The sequence below is a fragment of the Bubalus bubalis genome, chromosome 7, assembly GCF_019923935.1.
Source record: "Bubalus bubalis isolate 160015118507 breed Murrah chromosome 7, NDDB_SH_1, whole genome shotgun sequence".
Taxonomy (NCBI): domain Eukaryota; kingdom Metazoa; phylum Chordata; class Mammalia; order Artiodactyla; family Bovidae; genus Bubalus; species Bubalus bubalis.
This window is the reverse complement of record NC_059163.1, coordinates 116,834,919-116,852,062: the sequence shown is the minus strand read 5'-3', so window position 1 is coordinate 116,852,062 and position 17,144 is coordinate 116,834,919. Positions and strand designations below refer to the sequence as shown.

At 40.7% G+C, this 17,144-nt stretch overlaps 1 long non-coding RNA gene across 1 annotated transcript; it reads right to left on the bottom strand.

The window, feature by feature from the left end:
* Positions 1-1,708: 1,708 nt before the first annotated feature.
* LOC123334522 lies at positions 1,709-16,039 on the bottom strand. The gene is made up of 3 exons (XR_006552524.2): positions 15,917-16,039; positions 2,629-2,786; positions 1,709-1,838 (listed from the first exon to the last, which is right to left on the bottom strand). It is a non-coding gene; the product is annotated as an uncharacterized LOC123334522 (long non-coding RNA).
* Positions 16,040-17,144: the final 1,105 nt, after the last annotated feature.

The window sequence follows — 17,144 nt, the reverse complement described above, 5'->3', positions numbered from 1 at the left end:
ATGAGCAGCATGCCTCAAATAATAAAATGTTGCCAAAATTAAGAACAGAAAAACAGAAAACATTGTCTATTGAGCATGAAATGTCAAAGACATATGGTGTTTTTGTTCGAGTCTTTGAAGGTCAAAAACTTGTTTCATGTTTTAAGACATGAAGGAAGAGCTGACAGACGGTTCAAACAGAATTTTAATGTCAGCCTTCCTTGTAATCGGACCTTAAGGGCCAGTATCAAAAGCACTATTCTTATTCTCAAGTATTTTGAGTTTACCAAAATTGTGTAACTTTAGGTTACCATGTAGAGGTCTCACATAAGCTTCAGAATGTTTGTGGAGACAGAAATTTGCTGACCTGCTTTCAGTTGTCAAGTCAAAACCGAGCAACACAGGTTATTGCCAGCTCCAAATAAGAATGCTTAACAATTAAAACAGTTTTTTAAAATGTTTTTGAAACAAGTAGGGTAATTTTTTATCCTTCAGAAATCCCTTTGGTTCCTGTATTCACTTTTGTCAATCACTGTAAATGTGAGTGGTGAGTTTGTTTTGTATAAATTTTATTTATAGCCTAAAAAGTAAATCAAAGACATAAGGTTCACAAACTTTTCCTATTATCTTAAATTAACAACTCCAGAAAGTCTTGCAATTCATGGGACTTGGTGAAAAGAGATTAGAGCTTTTCAAAGGTTTTCACAAAGTTGACTTTATTTTTACGAAACTGCTTCTAATTTAGAAAAGTATTTATCTTCTACTCAACATCTAAGTGCTCCATCCAATTAACAAGACTTTGGCCACCAATGACATAGTTAATTCACTGGTTATCTCACAAAAGCGAATTTGATGGAATGTGTGATAATCTCTGGTTCTTCACATTATATTCAATCTCTAGCCAATTTCAGAATAAAAGTTAAAAGAATACTCTGTGATCCCTAACAACTGATTGATTAGGGATGACGTTTCAGGCTTTGAGCTGGAGATTCAGTGATTGGGTCTTGCCCTGGAGGTTTAAATTCTCCTGTCCTTTTCTGAGCAGCAGTTAAAAATGTAACAAAGCTGCCTGGGAGGCTGACATAGATCATCCACATTCTGGGGCACCGTACTTCACTTACCCTTCATTTGACAAAGATAGGCACAGCCAGGCCTAGTGTGTGAAGCCGTTGACAGATGAGCAAGTCCCGATGCTGCAGAAGTCAGAACACAAGAGCTAATAATCGTCTGGGGCAGTGAAGATGAACTCCAGTGCTCTTGCCTGGAGAATCCCAGGGACGGGGGAGCCTGGTGGGCTGCCGTCTATGGGGTCGCACAGAGTCGGACATGACTGAAGCGCCTTAGCAGCAGCCGCAGCAGCCTTCCTCCCTAAATAAACAGATGGAAAGAGTTTGCAGTTCATGTCTTTCCAAGGTAACAATTTATTTCATTTCTGTTTTACAGTATTGAACCAAAAGTTGTTCTCTTTGGGGAAATTTTATTTTTCTTTAATTATTCTACCCAAATGACAAGAGAGCTGAGTCTTCTGGGGATAGGTGCAGTGAAGTCAGAGTTAATTAGTTTTCTCACAGTGCACAGCATTTGGGTAAAATATCACTGCAGGGGAACACCAGCATTCAGATTCCTTGATTAAGTGGTGTGCTTCTAAAAAGGCAGAATTCTATCAGAAAAAAACTATGTGGAAATAATATTTCAACCTCCTTGAGAGTTGACAGCATTTGATACTCACCTTGGAGTTTTCCTTCGAGTAAATCCTTTCATCTCCACTTTATCTTTCCTTTAAGGTGTCAGATGGCAAGAGAAAATGATGGAGTGCCCTGCAGGTCCCTAGAGAACTTGAGAACCATGTTCCTATTTAACTGCAACATAAAACTCACAAATCAGTTTATTTTTCTCTTGTGATTGTCCAAGTTATACATTCTGCAGAATTTCAAGGCTAAACAAAGAAATCTGCCTCAGTGATCTTTTGTCATTTCATAGATGGGTATTCAGATTAGACTAAGAGCATTACACAGATACACCTATCTGTGGCACATAAATGAGCTCTCAAATTCAGTGTCTGTTCTTTTCTTATCTGATTACAGGCTGATTACATGCAAACATGCCAAGTATATGATTTACATGATTAATATATAAAGTTTAAGCATTGATGTTATTTCAGGTGACCCTATTATTAATTTATTAAGCACAGGTCTTGTAATGGAAAGAATTCTGTCTCACAAAAGAATAGCATTCTTAGGGACTAAGGAAATTGGCAAAGTATAAACCTCAGAGTTATACTTAAGACAAGTTACACATTGATATCCTCAAGTAAAGGTCTAAGAAAGATTGCCCTTTAATTCAGAAAAAATTCTGGAGATAATAACCTCAAGAATATCCCTGTTAATTAAAGAAAAATTATTTAGCAATTAAAGATACCAGGTAAGTAGCTAAAAATAAGTGTTTTCTTCAGCAAGCTCAATGCCTTATTCATTACATTTCTTCCTTAGAAAATAGCAGATATAAAATAGAAACCAAGAAAATAAGAGTCCTTGTCACAACTTTCCTAATTAAAGCCATTTTTCCCCTTTATTGGCTCCATTTTGTACATTCATTTCATATAGTAATAAACAACTTGAGCACCTAAAGTCTTCACGGAAAGAAAATTACCTTCTTCAGTGAGGAAATTTCAGACCTGAGGACTGATTTTCTTTCTTGTCTGTATTTCTGTCTTTGTCAAGAAAGAAGCATTTTCCACAAAATTATGGCCTGAAGAGCATCCGATGGCTTTTCCTTAGAGTTCACCTACTTAAGTCATGGATGGATCACTAAAGGATGAGATAAAGGAGAGACACTGTTCATAAAAGGGTCAAGCAAGTGCCTTTTGCTTATTTTCCTTACATAGCTGACAGTAGCAAAGGCACAAATCATACATTCAGTGCCACAATTACATATGCCTTCTTTCTATGTTTTTCCCAAGTAAGGTCAGCTTTTCATGGTTCAATTTTTAATGCGATCATTAGCTCACACCTTAATAAGGATTCTTGTCATCAGTGCTTTTCATAAATTCTGGCAGACAAAGTGTGAGATTGTTGACAGCCTGATTTGATGATATGAAGTCTTTTTTGCTTGTTTCTTTGTTTGTTGATATGAATTCTTATGATGATACAGTGGGGCAAACTTGATTTCTGTTTCCAACTGTGGAATAAAACAGTAGATTTTGTATTTTTTTAAGATGAGAGTTAATTCACCATTGTGAAATACCTGGAATCACTCCCCTAGGCCCATGTTTTGAGTTCTTAGGAATCATTAAAACAAGTCTTTCATTGAGAGACCAATGGTGCAGTGGTACATAGTAGTGGCAATGATAGAACTGAGCAACTCAGAAGATTTAGGGCTAGTTTTATTTGGCGGTTGCTTCCCACAAAAGAACAAATATAGTACTGGAGTTTTAAAACCTGTGCCTATTTTGAATTAAATTTACATTCAAAGACCAAATGTCAAGAAAAAAATACCAGTCAGTGGTAATACTGCATATAAAGCTACCAAATTCTCCTACCGGCCAAGGCTACAGCAAGATGTATAATCACTGCTGCTGCTACTGCTGCTAAGTTGCTTCAGTCGTGTCCGACTCTATGCGACCCCGTAGACGGCAGCCCACCAGGCTCCCTCGTCCCTGGGATTCTCCAGGCAAGAACACTGGAGTGGGTTTCCATTTCTTTCTCCAATGCATGAAAGTGAAAAGTGAAAGTGAAGTCGCTCAGTCATGCCCGACTGTTGTTAGTGACCCCATGGACTGCAGTCCACCAGGCTCCTCCGTCCATGGGATTTTCCAGGCAAGAGTACTGGAGTGGGGTGCCATTGCCTTCTCCATGTATAATCACACGAGAAGCCAATAAACAAGGTAAGGATCAAAAAGACAAAGACCTCTGTGCTCTGTAGGGGCTGGCTTCTTGTCTTTTCTTAGAACTGTGTGCTCGATTGCATTTATTTATTTATTCATTCAGAAAATATTTTTTGAGAACCTGTATCATGCCAAGTACCAGACTAGGCTGTGGACATATGTTAATGACTTCAGGGAGGTTAACAGTTCTCTCTCCCACTAGTTTTGATAACATAATGCCAAGTTAAAAATCAACTACAGCCATGTTAGGGCTTCCCAGGTAATGCTAGTGGTAAAGAACCTGCCTGCCAATGCAGGAGACATAAGAGATGTAGGTTCAATCCCTGGGTTGAGAAGATCCCTTGCAGGTGGGCATAGCAACCCACTCCAGTATTCTTGCCTGGAGTATTCCATGGACAGAGGAGCCTGGCAGGCTACAGTCCATGAAATCGCAAAGAGTCGGACACGACTGAAGTGACTTAGCACTCATGCACAGCTATGTTAGGTACTATTACACATAAAACAACAGTTCAGTGGGAGACTAGAAGGAGTTTACCTAGTTTGGGAGGTCAAGGAAAGATGTCCTAAGAAAGTAACTTTGAAGGAGAGCTAAAAGTTTATGCAGAAGGTCTTATGGCGGAGAGCTAAGTCATGTGAGAGATCCTAAAATACAGAGCCCTGCTTAGCGGTCCAAAACTGTGAGAGCTGAGACCAGAGAGGCAGGCTGGGCAACACAGAGCTATTCTACAAGGAACAGGGCTTTTAGGCCCTTATCTTAAAAGCAATGCAAAGTCATTGAAGTATTTTAAGAGGGCAAGGAGTCTGCAGTAATCATATTTGCAATTTTAAAAGATTATTTTGAATATAGAGATGTGAATAAATGGCAACCACTCCTTATAGTGAGACAAAGAAAAGGAGAAAAATAAAACACTCAGTTTCCATATCAAAGTACTCTGATTTTAGGTGTGCATGATGGAAAGACCACAATTGTTTAGATCATTTATGATTCTCCCATATAAATAACAAAAAAGGGATAAAAGAAGTATAAACTCCTCAGGACTAAGAGAAGAGCAAGAAGACAGAGCTGATAGAGGAGTGAGTGGTAGCTGAGTAGCTGTGTAGTGTGGATAACCATGGAAACCACTAATCTGAGCACAGAGAATGAAATAGGCTCAGAATTTGGGGCCATAAACCTCACCAGACCATGTGATTGCGATGCTGGGCAAAAAATATGGGCACTGGTTTTAAAGAAACTGTGTTGAGAGTGGAAGAGACAGAAGATGCAACTGGTAAATCATGCAATTTTGTTCCATTCCCAACTCTCTCCCAATCTGCATCTTTTCTTTGGAGAAATTTATTAATAGGGAGTTCAGATCCCATTCATTCATATAATCATTTATTCATTTGGTATATATTTGTTAGCTACATGCTATGTACTAGAAAGTGAACAAAACAGATAAGATCTTATGTACCATTCTAGAAGGGAATAGAGATAATATAAAGAGACAAGTAAACAAAAATACCAGATAGTGACAAGAATTATGCAGAAGATTAAAGATAACATAATTTGAGAGTGACTATTTTCAGATTGGCTAGTCAGGAAACATTAGCCATGGGTGTGTGTGACATCTTTAAAAATTGTGATTAAGAGCCAATCTGCAAGGTGAAGCATCAGCTCTTTTTCTTACTATTCAAATTCTAGAAAGTGAGCAGGCAATGAAGTCTATGTCCCCAAGGGTGAAAGAAAGTATTCTTCTTATCTAAATGGTCACAGAAAAACAACCTTTAGATACTGACAGAGAAGGATTTTTTAAAGTTAAAAAAAAAAAAAAAAAGATGGGAAAAGAAAAATGGCTGGCTACTTGAGGACCTTATAGTGAAGCCTTAAATTAACAGTCGCCACCTCTAGACACAGAACATCCAATCAGCTTTGTAAAGCTTTGATTTTAAATATGACTGGTCAGCCAAAGTTAACCATATAGTGTAAGGGTGCTTCAGTCAAGACAAAGAGAACAAAACAGAAAGATCTGATATAAAAAAAGGAAAAGGCAGATAGTAGGAGAAAAATCTAAAAAAACCTTCTTGAATTAATATCCCAGACACACAAGAGAAGGTATTTTATCCTCAAATTAAAATCCAAATCTATGCAAATGAACTATCATAAGAAAAACCTTTGAAAAATTAAAAATATGAGTGCCAGAGTTTTTACAAAGTAATGTCAGATAACAATATTAAGATAGTCACAATAATATTAGCAGTGGTCATTGAGTTAATGAAAAATTGTTGTCACTTAATAGGTGGAGGACAGCAGAGAAGTAGTGGTGGACAGTATAAGAGAATTGAGCTCTCATCTAATATAGTTGTGTTGTTGTTTAGTTGATAAGTTATGTCGAATTGTTTGTGACCCCATGGACTGTAGCTGCCAGGCTCCTCTGTCCATGGGATTTTCCAGGCAAGAACACTGGAATGGGTTGTCATTTCCTTCTCCAGGGGATCTTCCCCACCCAGGGATTGAACCCGTGGACCTGTGTCTCCTGCATTGCAGGTGGATTCTTCACCCCTGAGCAACCAGGGAAGCCCATCTAATTTAATGGAAGCTTTAATTAGAATCCGCCTGCAAAGCAGGAGACACAGGTCCATAGGTTCAATCCCTGGGTGGAGAAGATCCTCTCTACGAGGAAATGGCAATCGATTCCAGTATGCTTACCTGGAAAATCACATGGACAGAGGAGCCTGATGGGCTACAGTCCATGGGGTCACAAAGAGTTGGACACAACTTAGCAACTGAGCATGCATCCAGAGTTGATAAATATATGCATTTCAGGAGAATAACTGAAGTCTTCTAAACAAATTAACTATCACTTTAATAAATTAAAATCACATATTTCTATCAGCTTTTTAAAAGTGAGATTAATTTGCTTTTGTTAAAATTATCAGTGTTCATTTAAAGGTAATGTAATTGATAGGTATGTTCGACTTTCACACATCTTAGAAGATAATCAAAATAATGTTTTCAAATGACACAACTTTTAGTAAAAATGTGAGGTCTTGTTAGCATATCACTGTCTTTTAAAAAAAAGTATGAGCAGAATGCTAATGACTTATTATGCTACTTTCCCTGGTGTCTCAGTCGGTGAAGAATCCACCTGCAATGTGGGAGACCTGGGTTTGATCCCTGGGTTGGGAAGATCCCCTGGAGAAGGGAATGGCTACCCACTCCAGTGTTCTTGCCTGGAGGGTGCCCATGGACAGAGGAGCCTGGCAGACTACAGTCCAGGGGGTCTCAAAGAGTCCAACACAACTGAGCGACTTTCACTTTCACTTTTCTCCTTCTGAAACCACTTCTGTTATCGGGTTTTTAAGCACAAACATGTATAAAGAAATGAAGTATCTTTTCATCAGAGAGAAGTTGATACCATCATATTTCTAGGGGATACTGTTTTTTTCCTTCACTCAACAAACATACATTGAACAGCTAGCTACTAGACATCTCTCTTCTCAGAATAAGGAATATAGAAAGGAACAAAACAAATAGCCTGCCCTTATGAAATTTATATTCTGATAAGACCAGAAACAAATACACAGATGTAAGTATATAGTAAAATATATAAAATGTTAGTAGTAATAAGTGCTTTGGGGAAGAATAAAGCAGGATAGAGGGAATTCAGGTAAAGGTGATTCTTATTTTAAATTTGGTAGTTAGGGAAAACTTCACTAAGAAGATCTTTTAGTAAAGATCTAAGGGAACCAAGGGAGCTAATGATGGGAATATCTGTCAGAAGAGCATTCCAGGCTAAGAGAAAGATAAATGGTGGTGGTGGTGGTGGTTTAGTCACTAAGTCACGTCCGACTCTTGCAATCTGTGCACTGTAGCCCACCAGGCTCCTCTGTCCATGGGATTCTCCAAGAAAGAATACTATATACATAAACTCTAAGTTGGGAGTGTGGGCAGGCATGGTTATGGAATAGTAAGAGGCCAGTGTGGCTGTTGAGCAATGAGTGGAGGGTAGGTGGTAGCATGAAAAAACTAAGATTGTTGAGTTGCATGTTTTGTAAAACCTCATAGACCATTGAAAGGACTTTAGATTTCATTCTGAACAAAAAAAAATCTGGTTTACAGATCCACTCTGGCGTCTGTGTTGAGAACAGCCTGAAAAAGAGCAAGGGTTAAAACTGAAGGATTAATTGGAAGCCTACATAAATAATCCACTGGAGAGATCATGGTGACTTGGATCTGAGTGGTAGTAGTGGGCTTGAAAGAAGCTGGTCAGACTCTAGATATGTTTTGAAGGTACATTTGAGTTTGCTGATAAATTAGATGTAGAGAGTAATAGGAAGAGAAATAAAAGGACTCAAGATCTTTGCACTGAGGAACTTGGAAGAATATTATTGTTAACTGAGATGGGAGAATCAGGTCCTTTCTGGTGTTCAGTTGATGGTGGTGGAAAGATCCCCTGGAGGATGGTACAGCAAGCCATACCAGTATTCTTGCCTGGAGAATCCCCATGGACAGAGGAGCCTGGTGGGCTCAGTCCTAGGGCAGCAAAGAGTAGGACACGACTGAATATATAAGCCTCAGTTCAGTTCAGTTCAGTCGCTCAGTCTTGTTCGACTCTTTGCGACCCCATGAATCGCAGCACGCCAGGCCTCCCTGTCTATCACAAACTCCTGGAGTTCACTCAGACTCACGTCCATTGAGTCAGTGATGCCATCCAGTCATCTCATCCTCTGTCGTCCCCTTCTCCTCCTGCCCCCAATCCCTCCCAGCATCAGAGTCTTTTCCAATGAGTCAACTCTTCACATGAGGTGGCCAAAGTACTGGAGTTTCAGCTTTAGCATCATTCCTTCCAAAGAAATCCCAGGGCTGATCTCCTTCAGAATGGACTGGTTGGATCTCCTTGCAGTCAAGAGTCTTCTCCAACACCACAGTTCAAAAGCATCAATTCTTTGGTGCTCAGCCTTCTTCACAGTCCAACTCTCACATCCACACATGACCACCAGAAAAACTATAACCTTGACTGGATGGACCTTGGTTGGCACAGTAATGTCTCTGCTTTTGAATATGCTATATATGTATATAAATTTCAGGGCAAAGGTCTAAGCCAGCGACAGGATTTTGAAAGAGAATATCGTATATTAGGGCTTCTCTGGTGGCTCAGACAGTAAAGAATCAGCCTGCAGGGTTGGGAAGATCCCCTGGAGGAGGGCAAAGCAATCCACTCCAGTATTTTTGCCTGGAGAAATCCCGTGGACAGAGGGGCCTGGCAGGCTACAGTCCATGGGGTCACAGAGTCAGATATGAGTGAGCGACTAAGCACAGCACATGGCATATTAAACCATGAGACTGGACGTCCAGAGATAAATATCAGTAACCTCAGATATGCAGATGACACCACCCTTATGGCAGAAAGTGAAGAGAAGCTAAAGAGCCTCTTGATAAAAGTGAAAAAGGAGAGTGAAAAGTCTGGCTTAAAACTCAACATTCAAAAAACGAAGATCATGGCATCTGGTCCCATCACTTCATGGCAAATAGATGAGGAAACAATGGAAACAGTGAATGGAAACAATGGAAACAAAGAAAACAGATTTTATTTTCTTGGGCTCCAAACTCACTGCAGATGGTGACTGCAGCCACAAAATTAAAAGATGCTTGCTACTTGGAAGAAAAGTTATGACAAACCTAGACAGCATATTAAAAAGCAGACATTACTTTGCCAACAAAGGTCCATTTAATCAAAGCTATGGTTTTTCCAGTAGTCATGTATGGATGTGAGAGCTGGACCATAAGGAAGGCTGAATGACAAAGAATTTATGGTTTTGAACTATGGTGTTAGAGAAGACTCTTGAGATTGCCTTGGACTGCAAGGAGATCAAACCAGTCAACCGTAAAGGAAATCAGTCCTGACTGTTATTCATTAGAAGGACTGATGCTGAATCTCCAATACCTTTGGCCACTTGATAGGAAAAGTTAACTCTGAAAAGACCCTTATCCTGGGAAAGATTGAAGGCAGGAGGAGAAGGGGAAAACAAAACATGAGATGGTTGGATGGCATCACCGACTCAATGGACATGAGTTTGAGCAAACTCCAGGAGATGCCAAAGGACAGGAAAAACTGGTGTGCTGCAGTCCATGGGGTCTCAAAAAGTTAGACATAACTGGGCAACTGAGCAACATAATAGCTAAATAAATCAAAGACTGAGTTTCAAGGATATTTTATTATAAAGAGGTCAGGAAGCAGAAGGGGAAAAAGTAGTCTGAGAAAGATCTAGGCCAGGCTTCCAGTATTCCTACCACCTTCTGTACCATCCAGTAGACTAGGAAGTTGCAGAACAGCCTATTGAAGGCATTGCTGAGGGGCCAGTTGGGAGCTGACACTTCAGGAGGAAGAAGAGCTGTTCTCAGGATGAGATCAAGAGGTGGAAGGAAGGGAGGTCTCTCCCAGCGACTCACTTGGGGAAGTTTCTGCTTCCATCTCCACTACTTTAGGTTCTAGGTCTAGAAGTTCTTGTTCCCTAAGAGGGCATACTTCTGCCTGGAAGCAAAACTCCCAGTAAACTTAAAGCCATGGTTGATGCCCTCTGCGGAGAAGGCAATGGCAACCCACTCCAGTACTCTTGCCTGGAAAATTCCATGGACAGGGGAGCCTGGTGGGCTGCCGTCTATGGGGTCACACAGAGTCGGACATGACTGAAGTGACTTAGCAGCAGCAGATGCCCTCTGAATTTGGGTTCTTTGTGTCAGATCAGCAGGTAAAGAAAGGACTCATTATAACATCAGACAGCTGTAAAAACAGGAGAGTATGGCATTATGATTCAGTTGAATGTAGTGGCTAAAACAAACTTTACTCTGTGTAGTCTCTGTGTGTGAAATGTGTGCCCCAGCTAGGAAAACTTTATAGGGCTCATAGAATGACTCCCCTAAAGAGATATGGGAAGTTTGTGTTCAGGTCATCTTCCTAAATTTCCAAGTACATTGGATGGCTCTAAGATATCACTGTTGTCCACACTTAATTCAAGAAAGAAATGATGGGTTTGTTTTTTTTACCATAAATAGAATGAGAAGATGAAAACCATTTCAGAGTATAAATTTTAATATACTTTCTTTCTTTGAGAAAAAAAAAAAGAGATGCATTTATTTCTCCTCTTCAACTCTGTCCTCCCGACCCCCAACCCCAGAGTCATAACAAAACAGTTTATGCTTTGCAAATGATTACAGAATAAAGTGAGAACAACTTGCAAATTTTAACTCTCTTCCAGTTCATGTAAAAGCAGGGTGTGTGTGTGTGTGTGTGTGTGTGTGTGTGTGTGATTCTCTTGTAGTCAACCACAAGTAGAAGCCCAGATATCATCTGATTTAGGTAAACATTTGCTAAATACCTACTCTCTCCCCAAACCCAGATTTTTCCTAGTTACATCATTAATTACAGTAAAATGATCTACCCTAAGTGGGCTTCCCAGATGGCTCAGTGGTAAAGAATCCACCTGCCAATGCAGGCGGAGAAGGCAATGGCAACCCACTCCAGTACTCTTGCCTGGAAAATCCCATGGATGGAGGGGCCTGGTGGGCTGCAGTCCATGCGGTCGCTAGGAGTCAGACACGACTGAGTGGCTTCACTTTATTTTTTCACTTTCATGCATTGGAAAAGGAAATGGCAACCCACTCCAGTGTTCTTGCCTGGAGAATCCCAGGGACGGGGGAGCCTGGTGGGCTGCTGTCTATGGGGTCGCACAGAGTCAGACACGACTGAAGCGACTTAGCAGCAGCAGCAGCAGCCAATGCAGGAGATACAGGAGTCACAGTTCAATCCCTGGGAAGGGAATATTGCCCAGAGAAGGAAATGGCAACCCACTCCAGTATTCTTCCCTGGAAAATCCCATGGACAGAAGAAACTGGTGGGTTACAGCCTATGGGGTTGCAAAGAGTTAGACATGTCTGAGTGACTGAACACAGGAGGATTTACTCTAAAACTGAAAAAATGGTATAAGAGAAAACCACATAATCAATTAATTCTTCTAACTTAAAACACAAGATGATGTAGCCAACAGTATTTAACTTTTTTGGGAAAAAAAAAAAAAACCTCTTTGAAATAATCTACTGTAGTTTTAAAATGAACTAAATTAAAAAAAAATTAAATAGAATTACTCAGAGGATGCTATTTTGTAGAAGACAGCATGATGTCATTTTCAATCATAGCAAAAATTATTTTCTCCTGCTGTTCATTTGAGTGAAGAGAAAATTAATTTATAATCCCTTTGATGGCCTTTGTTTTCATTAATTTAATTTCCACTACATGTTAAGATCAGAGATGTCAGTGACATCATCTTTTGCTTGTAAAACCAGCCCAGTGGGGGCTTTTTGTTAAAGAGGATTGTTATAACAATCTCTCTAAGCTAAATAATACATTGCAGAAAATAAAACAGAAATAGCATACTGAAAAAAAATTAAGCACACATCATAGGAGAAGTTTATTTCAGAAAAAAATGCATTCAGTTGTGGCACTGCTTTTTCATATGAATAGACGTTGAATCATTGTCTTCAAGTAGTAGCTCTTAGGGCTCAGCTGTTGAGAATCATCTGTACTTTGGGGCAACGTGGAGCTTCTCCAGCAGAGATTAGGATTTAATGGGTATGGAATGTGGCTCATGGATCTTCATTTTTACAAAGACTCCAGGTAATTCTCAAATGATTTGTGGTTTGAGAATCAGTCCTAATTATAAACTTTTTTTTTCTGTTCATCCCAGATGAGTGTGATTATGCTTACCTTCCTAGGCTGAGGCTGACCAAAGTTTTGTTTTGTTTTTGTTTTTTCAAATAAAGGTGATCAGCAGAGACAAACAAATAAGCAGATAGTCCTTTGTCTCCTTGAGGTTAAAGGCTCAAATGTTAAGTGCCTGGTTCATGAAACATCCTACCGTGAATGAAGCTCACTTCATAAATATGCCATGCCCTCAGTTATAAATTAATACTGGAAGGGCAGGAGACAGTAAAAAAGCAAGACCCATTGGGTTTCTTGAGGGCTGCAATATTGGGAAAGGAGGAAGAAAGACACAGAAAGAGAAGGCTGGAAGCTAAGGAAACTTTCATAGGCTTTATAACTTTGCGTAAATTCTGTATTAATATTAACTTAGGCAAGAGATAAATAAAAAGACTGCCTAAAATATTTCTGATCTTGTAGCTGCCACAAACAAGAGTTTTCAAGTTTTATGATGTGTTTGCTTGTTGTGGTTGTTACTGTATAATTTTACATGGTTGGTTGTTTAGTTGCTAAGTCATGTCTGATTTTCACGACCCCATTGACTGTATGTAGCCTGCCAGGCTCCTCTGTCCATGAAATTCTCCTGGCAAGAATACTTGAGTGGGTTGCCATTTCCTTCTCCAGGGGATCTTCCTGACCTAGGAATCGAACCAGGGTCTCCTGTATTGTAGGCAGATTCTTTACTGACAGAGTTATGAGGGAAGTTATAACTGTATATGACTTCACAGGAAGTCCTTGTGTTTTGCATAAATGCATTTTGGTTCCAAGTAATTAATTTAGGGGCTTCCCTTGTGTCTCCAAATTTGCTGGTATATTGAGTGCAGCACTTTCACAGCATCATCTTTCAGGATTTGAAATAGCTCAACTGGAATTCCATCACCTCCACTAGCTTTGTCGTAGTGACGCTTTCTAAAGCCCACTTGACTTCACATTCCAGGATGTCTGGCTCTAGGTGAGTAATCACACCATCATGATTATCTGGGTCGTGAAGATCTTTTTTGTACAGTTCTTCTGTGTATTCTTGCCACCTCTGCTTAATATCTTCTGCTTCTGTTAGGTCCATGCCATTTCTGTCCTTTATCGAACCCATGTTTGCATGAAATGTTCCCTTGACATCTCTAATTTTCTTGATGAGATCTCTAGTCTTTCCCATTCTGTAGTTTTCCTCTATTTATTTGTATTGATTGCTGAGGAAGGCTTTCTTATCTCTTCTTGCTATTCTTTGGAACTCTGCATTCAAATGGGTATATCTTTCATTTTCTCCTTTGCTTTTGGCTTCTCTTCTTTTCACAACTATTTGTAAAACCTCCTCAGACAGCCTTGGGATTTGATTTAGGTCATACCTGAATGGCCTAGTGGTTTTCCCTACTTTCTTCAATTTCAGTCTGAATTTGGCAATAAGGAGTTCATGGTCTGAGCCACAGTCAGCTCCTGGTCTTGTTTTTGCTGACTGTATAGAGCTTCTCCATCTTTGGCTACAAAGAATATAATCAGTCTGATTTCGGTGTTGACCATCTGGTGATGTCTATGTGTAGAGTCTTCTCTTGTGTTGTTGGAAGAGGGTGTTTGCTATGACCAGCAAATTTGCCAGAAAATTTGGAAAACTCAGCAGTGGCCACAGGACTGGAAAAGGTCAGTTTTCATTCCAATCCCAAAGAAAGGCAATGCCAAAGAATGCTCAAACTACTGCACAATTGTACTCATCTCATACGCTAGTAAAGTAATGCTCAAAATTCTCCAAGCCAGGCTTCAGCAACACATGAACCATGGACTTCCAGATGTTCAAGCTGGTTTTAGAAAAGGCAGAGGAACCAGAGATCAAATTGCCAACATCTGCTGGATCATGGAAAAAGCAAGAGAGTTCCAGAAAAATGTCTATTTCTGCTTTATTGACTATGCCAAAGCCTTTGACTGTGTGGATCACAATAAACTGTGGAAAATTCTGAAAGAGATGGGAATACCAGACCACCTGACCTGTCTCTTGAGAAACCTGTATGCAGGTCAGGAAGCAACAGTTAGAACTGGACATGGAACAACAGACTGGTTCCAAATAGGAAAAGGAATATGTCAAGGCTGTATATTGTCACCCTGCTTATTTCACTTCTATGCAGAGTACATCATGAGAAACGCTGGGCTGGAAGAAGCACAAGCTGGAATCAAGATTGCCGGGAGAAATATCAATAACCTCAGATATGAAGATGACACCACCCTTATGGCAGAAAGTGAAGAGGAACTCAAAAGCCTCTTGATGAAGGTGAAAGAGGAGAGTGAAAAAGTTGGCTTAAAACTCAACATTCAGAAAACAAAGATCATGGCATCTGGTCCCATCACTTCATGGCAAATAGATGGGGAAACAGTGGAAACAGTGTCAGACTGTATTTTTCTGGGCTCCAAAATCACTGCAGATGGTGACTGCAGCCATGAAATTAAAAGACGCTTGCTCCTTGGAAGGAAAGTTATGACCAACCTAGATAGCATATTCAAAAGCAGAGACATTACTTTGCCAACAAAGGTCTGTCTAGTCAAGGCTATGGTTTTTCCAGTGGTTATGTATGGATGTGAGAGTTGGACTGTGAAGAAGGCTGAGTGCCGAAGAATTGATGGTTTTGAACTGTGGTGTTGGAGAAGACTCTGCAAGTCCCTTGGACTGCAAGGAGATCCAACCAGTCCATTCTAAAGGAGACCAGTCCTCGATGTTCATTGGAAGGACTGATGCTGAGGCTGAAACTCTAATACTTTGGCCACCTGATGTGAAGAGTTGACTCATTGGAAAAGACCCTGATGCTGGGAGGGATTGGGGGCAGGAGGAGAAGGGGATGACAGAGGATGAGATGGCTGGATGGCATCACTGACTCGACGGACATGAGTTTGAGTGAACTCTGGAACTTGATGATGGAGAGGGAGGCCTGGCTGTGCTGCAATTCATGGGGTCACAAAGAGTCAGACACGACTGAGCGTGTCTGACTGAACTGAACTGAACTTGTGTCTCCTGTGTTTGCAGGCGGATTCTAATTCCCAGGTAGCTCAAGGGTAAAGAATCTGCCTGCCAGTGGAGGAGTCCCTGGAGACGCAGGTTCGATCCCTTGGTGGGGAAGATCCCCTGGAGGAGGGCATGGCAACCCACTCCAGTATTCTGGCCTGGAGAATTCCATGAACAGAGGAGCCTGGTGGATTACAGTCCATAGGGTCACAAAGAGTCTGACCCAACTGAATCGACTTAGCAGGCCCACATAATTAACTTAGACCACTTTGGATCGACGGTATACAAGTAAACAAGAATCTGCCTACAGATTTATCAACATTTCCTTTTGTTACTGACCATTTCGAGTTGCGCCCCAGCAAGGGTCCTTCTGCCTAGTCTTGTCACAGCCAGTAGAAAGAGACGAAGTCTGGTTCAAAAGCAAAGGAAAACGTCGTTCTTCAGTAACACAGTGGAGAAGTGTGAGCCGGCACGCTAGAGCACAGGCCGTGGGCTACAGGGCTGCTTTGCTGGAGTTGTTGCGGGGCCAGCACAGCTGCGTTGCTCCCGCTTAAGACTGCAGTTCCCACAGCCTCTGCGCAGGCGGGCCGCCATCGTAAACGCAGGGGCGGCGCTTCTGCGCAGGGCTCCCAGAGCTGCGGGTCTGGGGCAGGCGTTTGGCCCTGGGAAGCCTGGTCTGAAACCCCAGGACCAGGCATCTGCGGGTGGCATCCTATGAACAAGTGTAACTACATGAACCGTGGATGAAAAGAACCAGGAAAGGTCAGACTTGATTACCTACATTGTTTCTGTTTCCCGCGGAATTTTTAATGGGCTTTGCCAGTGATTTTTCTTTCCTCTCTTCCTTCTTCTTTTCCTCCTCATCCTCTTTTCTCTCTCCTGCTTTCTGCTTTCAAGGCATGTTTGATTAGGTAGGTTGATCGTTGCTGGCTTACAAGTGGAGACTGTTTTGTTGTAATTGTTGGGAGACTGATTTCAGCCTTTCTGGACACATGGGAAAAGATTTTGGATGTATCAAGTTTTCAGGAATAAAAATATTGCAAAAGAAGGAACGGAATGAGAATAAGTGGTTTTAGAACAGGCAGGAGAGAAGTTCTGGTTTGCTTTTAGATACGTGAAAAAATAAAAAAACAGCAGAGGTCAGAAATCAAAAGGAATGTTGAATAGTGTTCAAACTTTGTCATAACGGTGAGTTGCTTAAAAAATAGAGTGTTGTGTTCAATGTCCTCTTTCTCTGTTTTTATTTAGTGTCCTGTCTGCCCTCAGCTTTTGGGGATTTAAACGTCAACAAGTGGCTTTATTACTTCAGTTTGAGAATTGCTGGCAGGGCCTGAATCTTGTCAGAAAGTTCTGAGATATACTGTCTTTTGGCAGAAAGAACAATTGCACAGGAACCTGATAAAGCATAACTGAAATCAGACTGCATTGTGATAGATGAAGTAGAAGTACTCTCTAAATAAAGCATGCTCCCCTCAATATGTGAATTTATAAGCACTGCCCGTCTCTTTCTAGCCTCTTAATTCTCTCTGAAGGTTTTTAGTTTCCTACAGAGCAGAGTATATAGTAT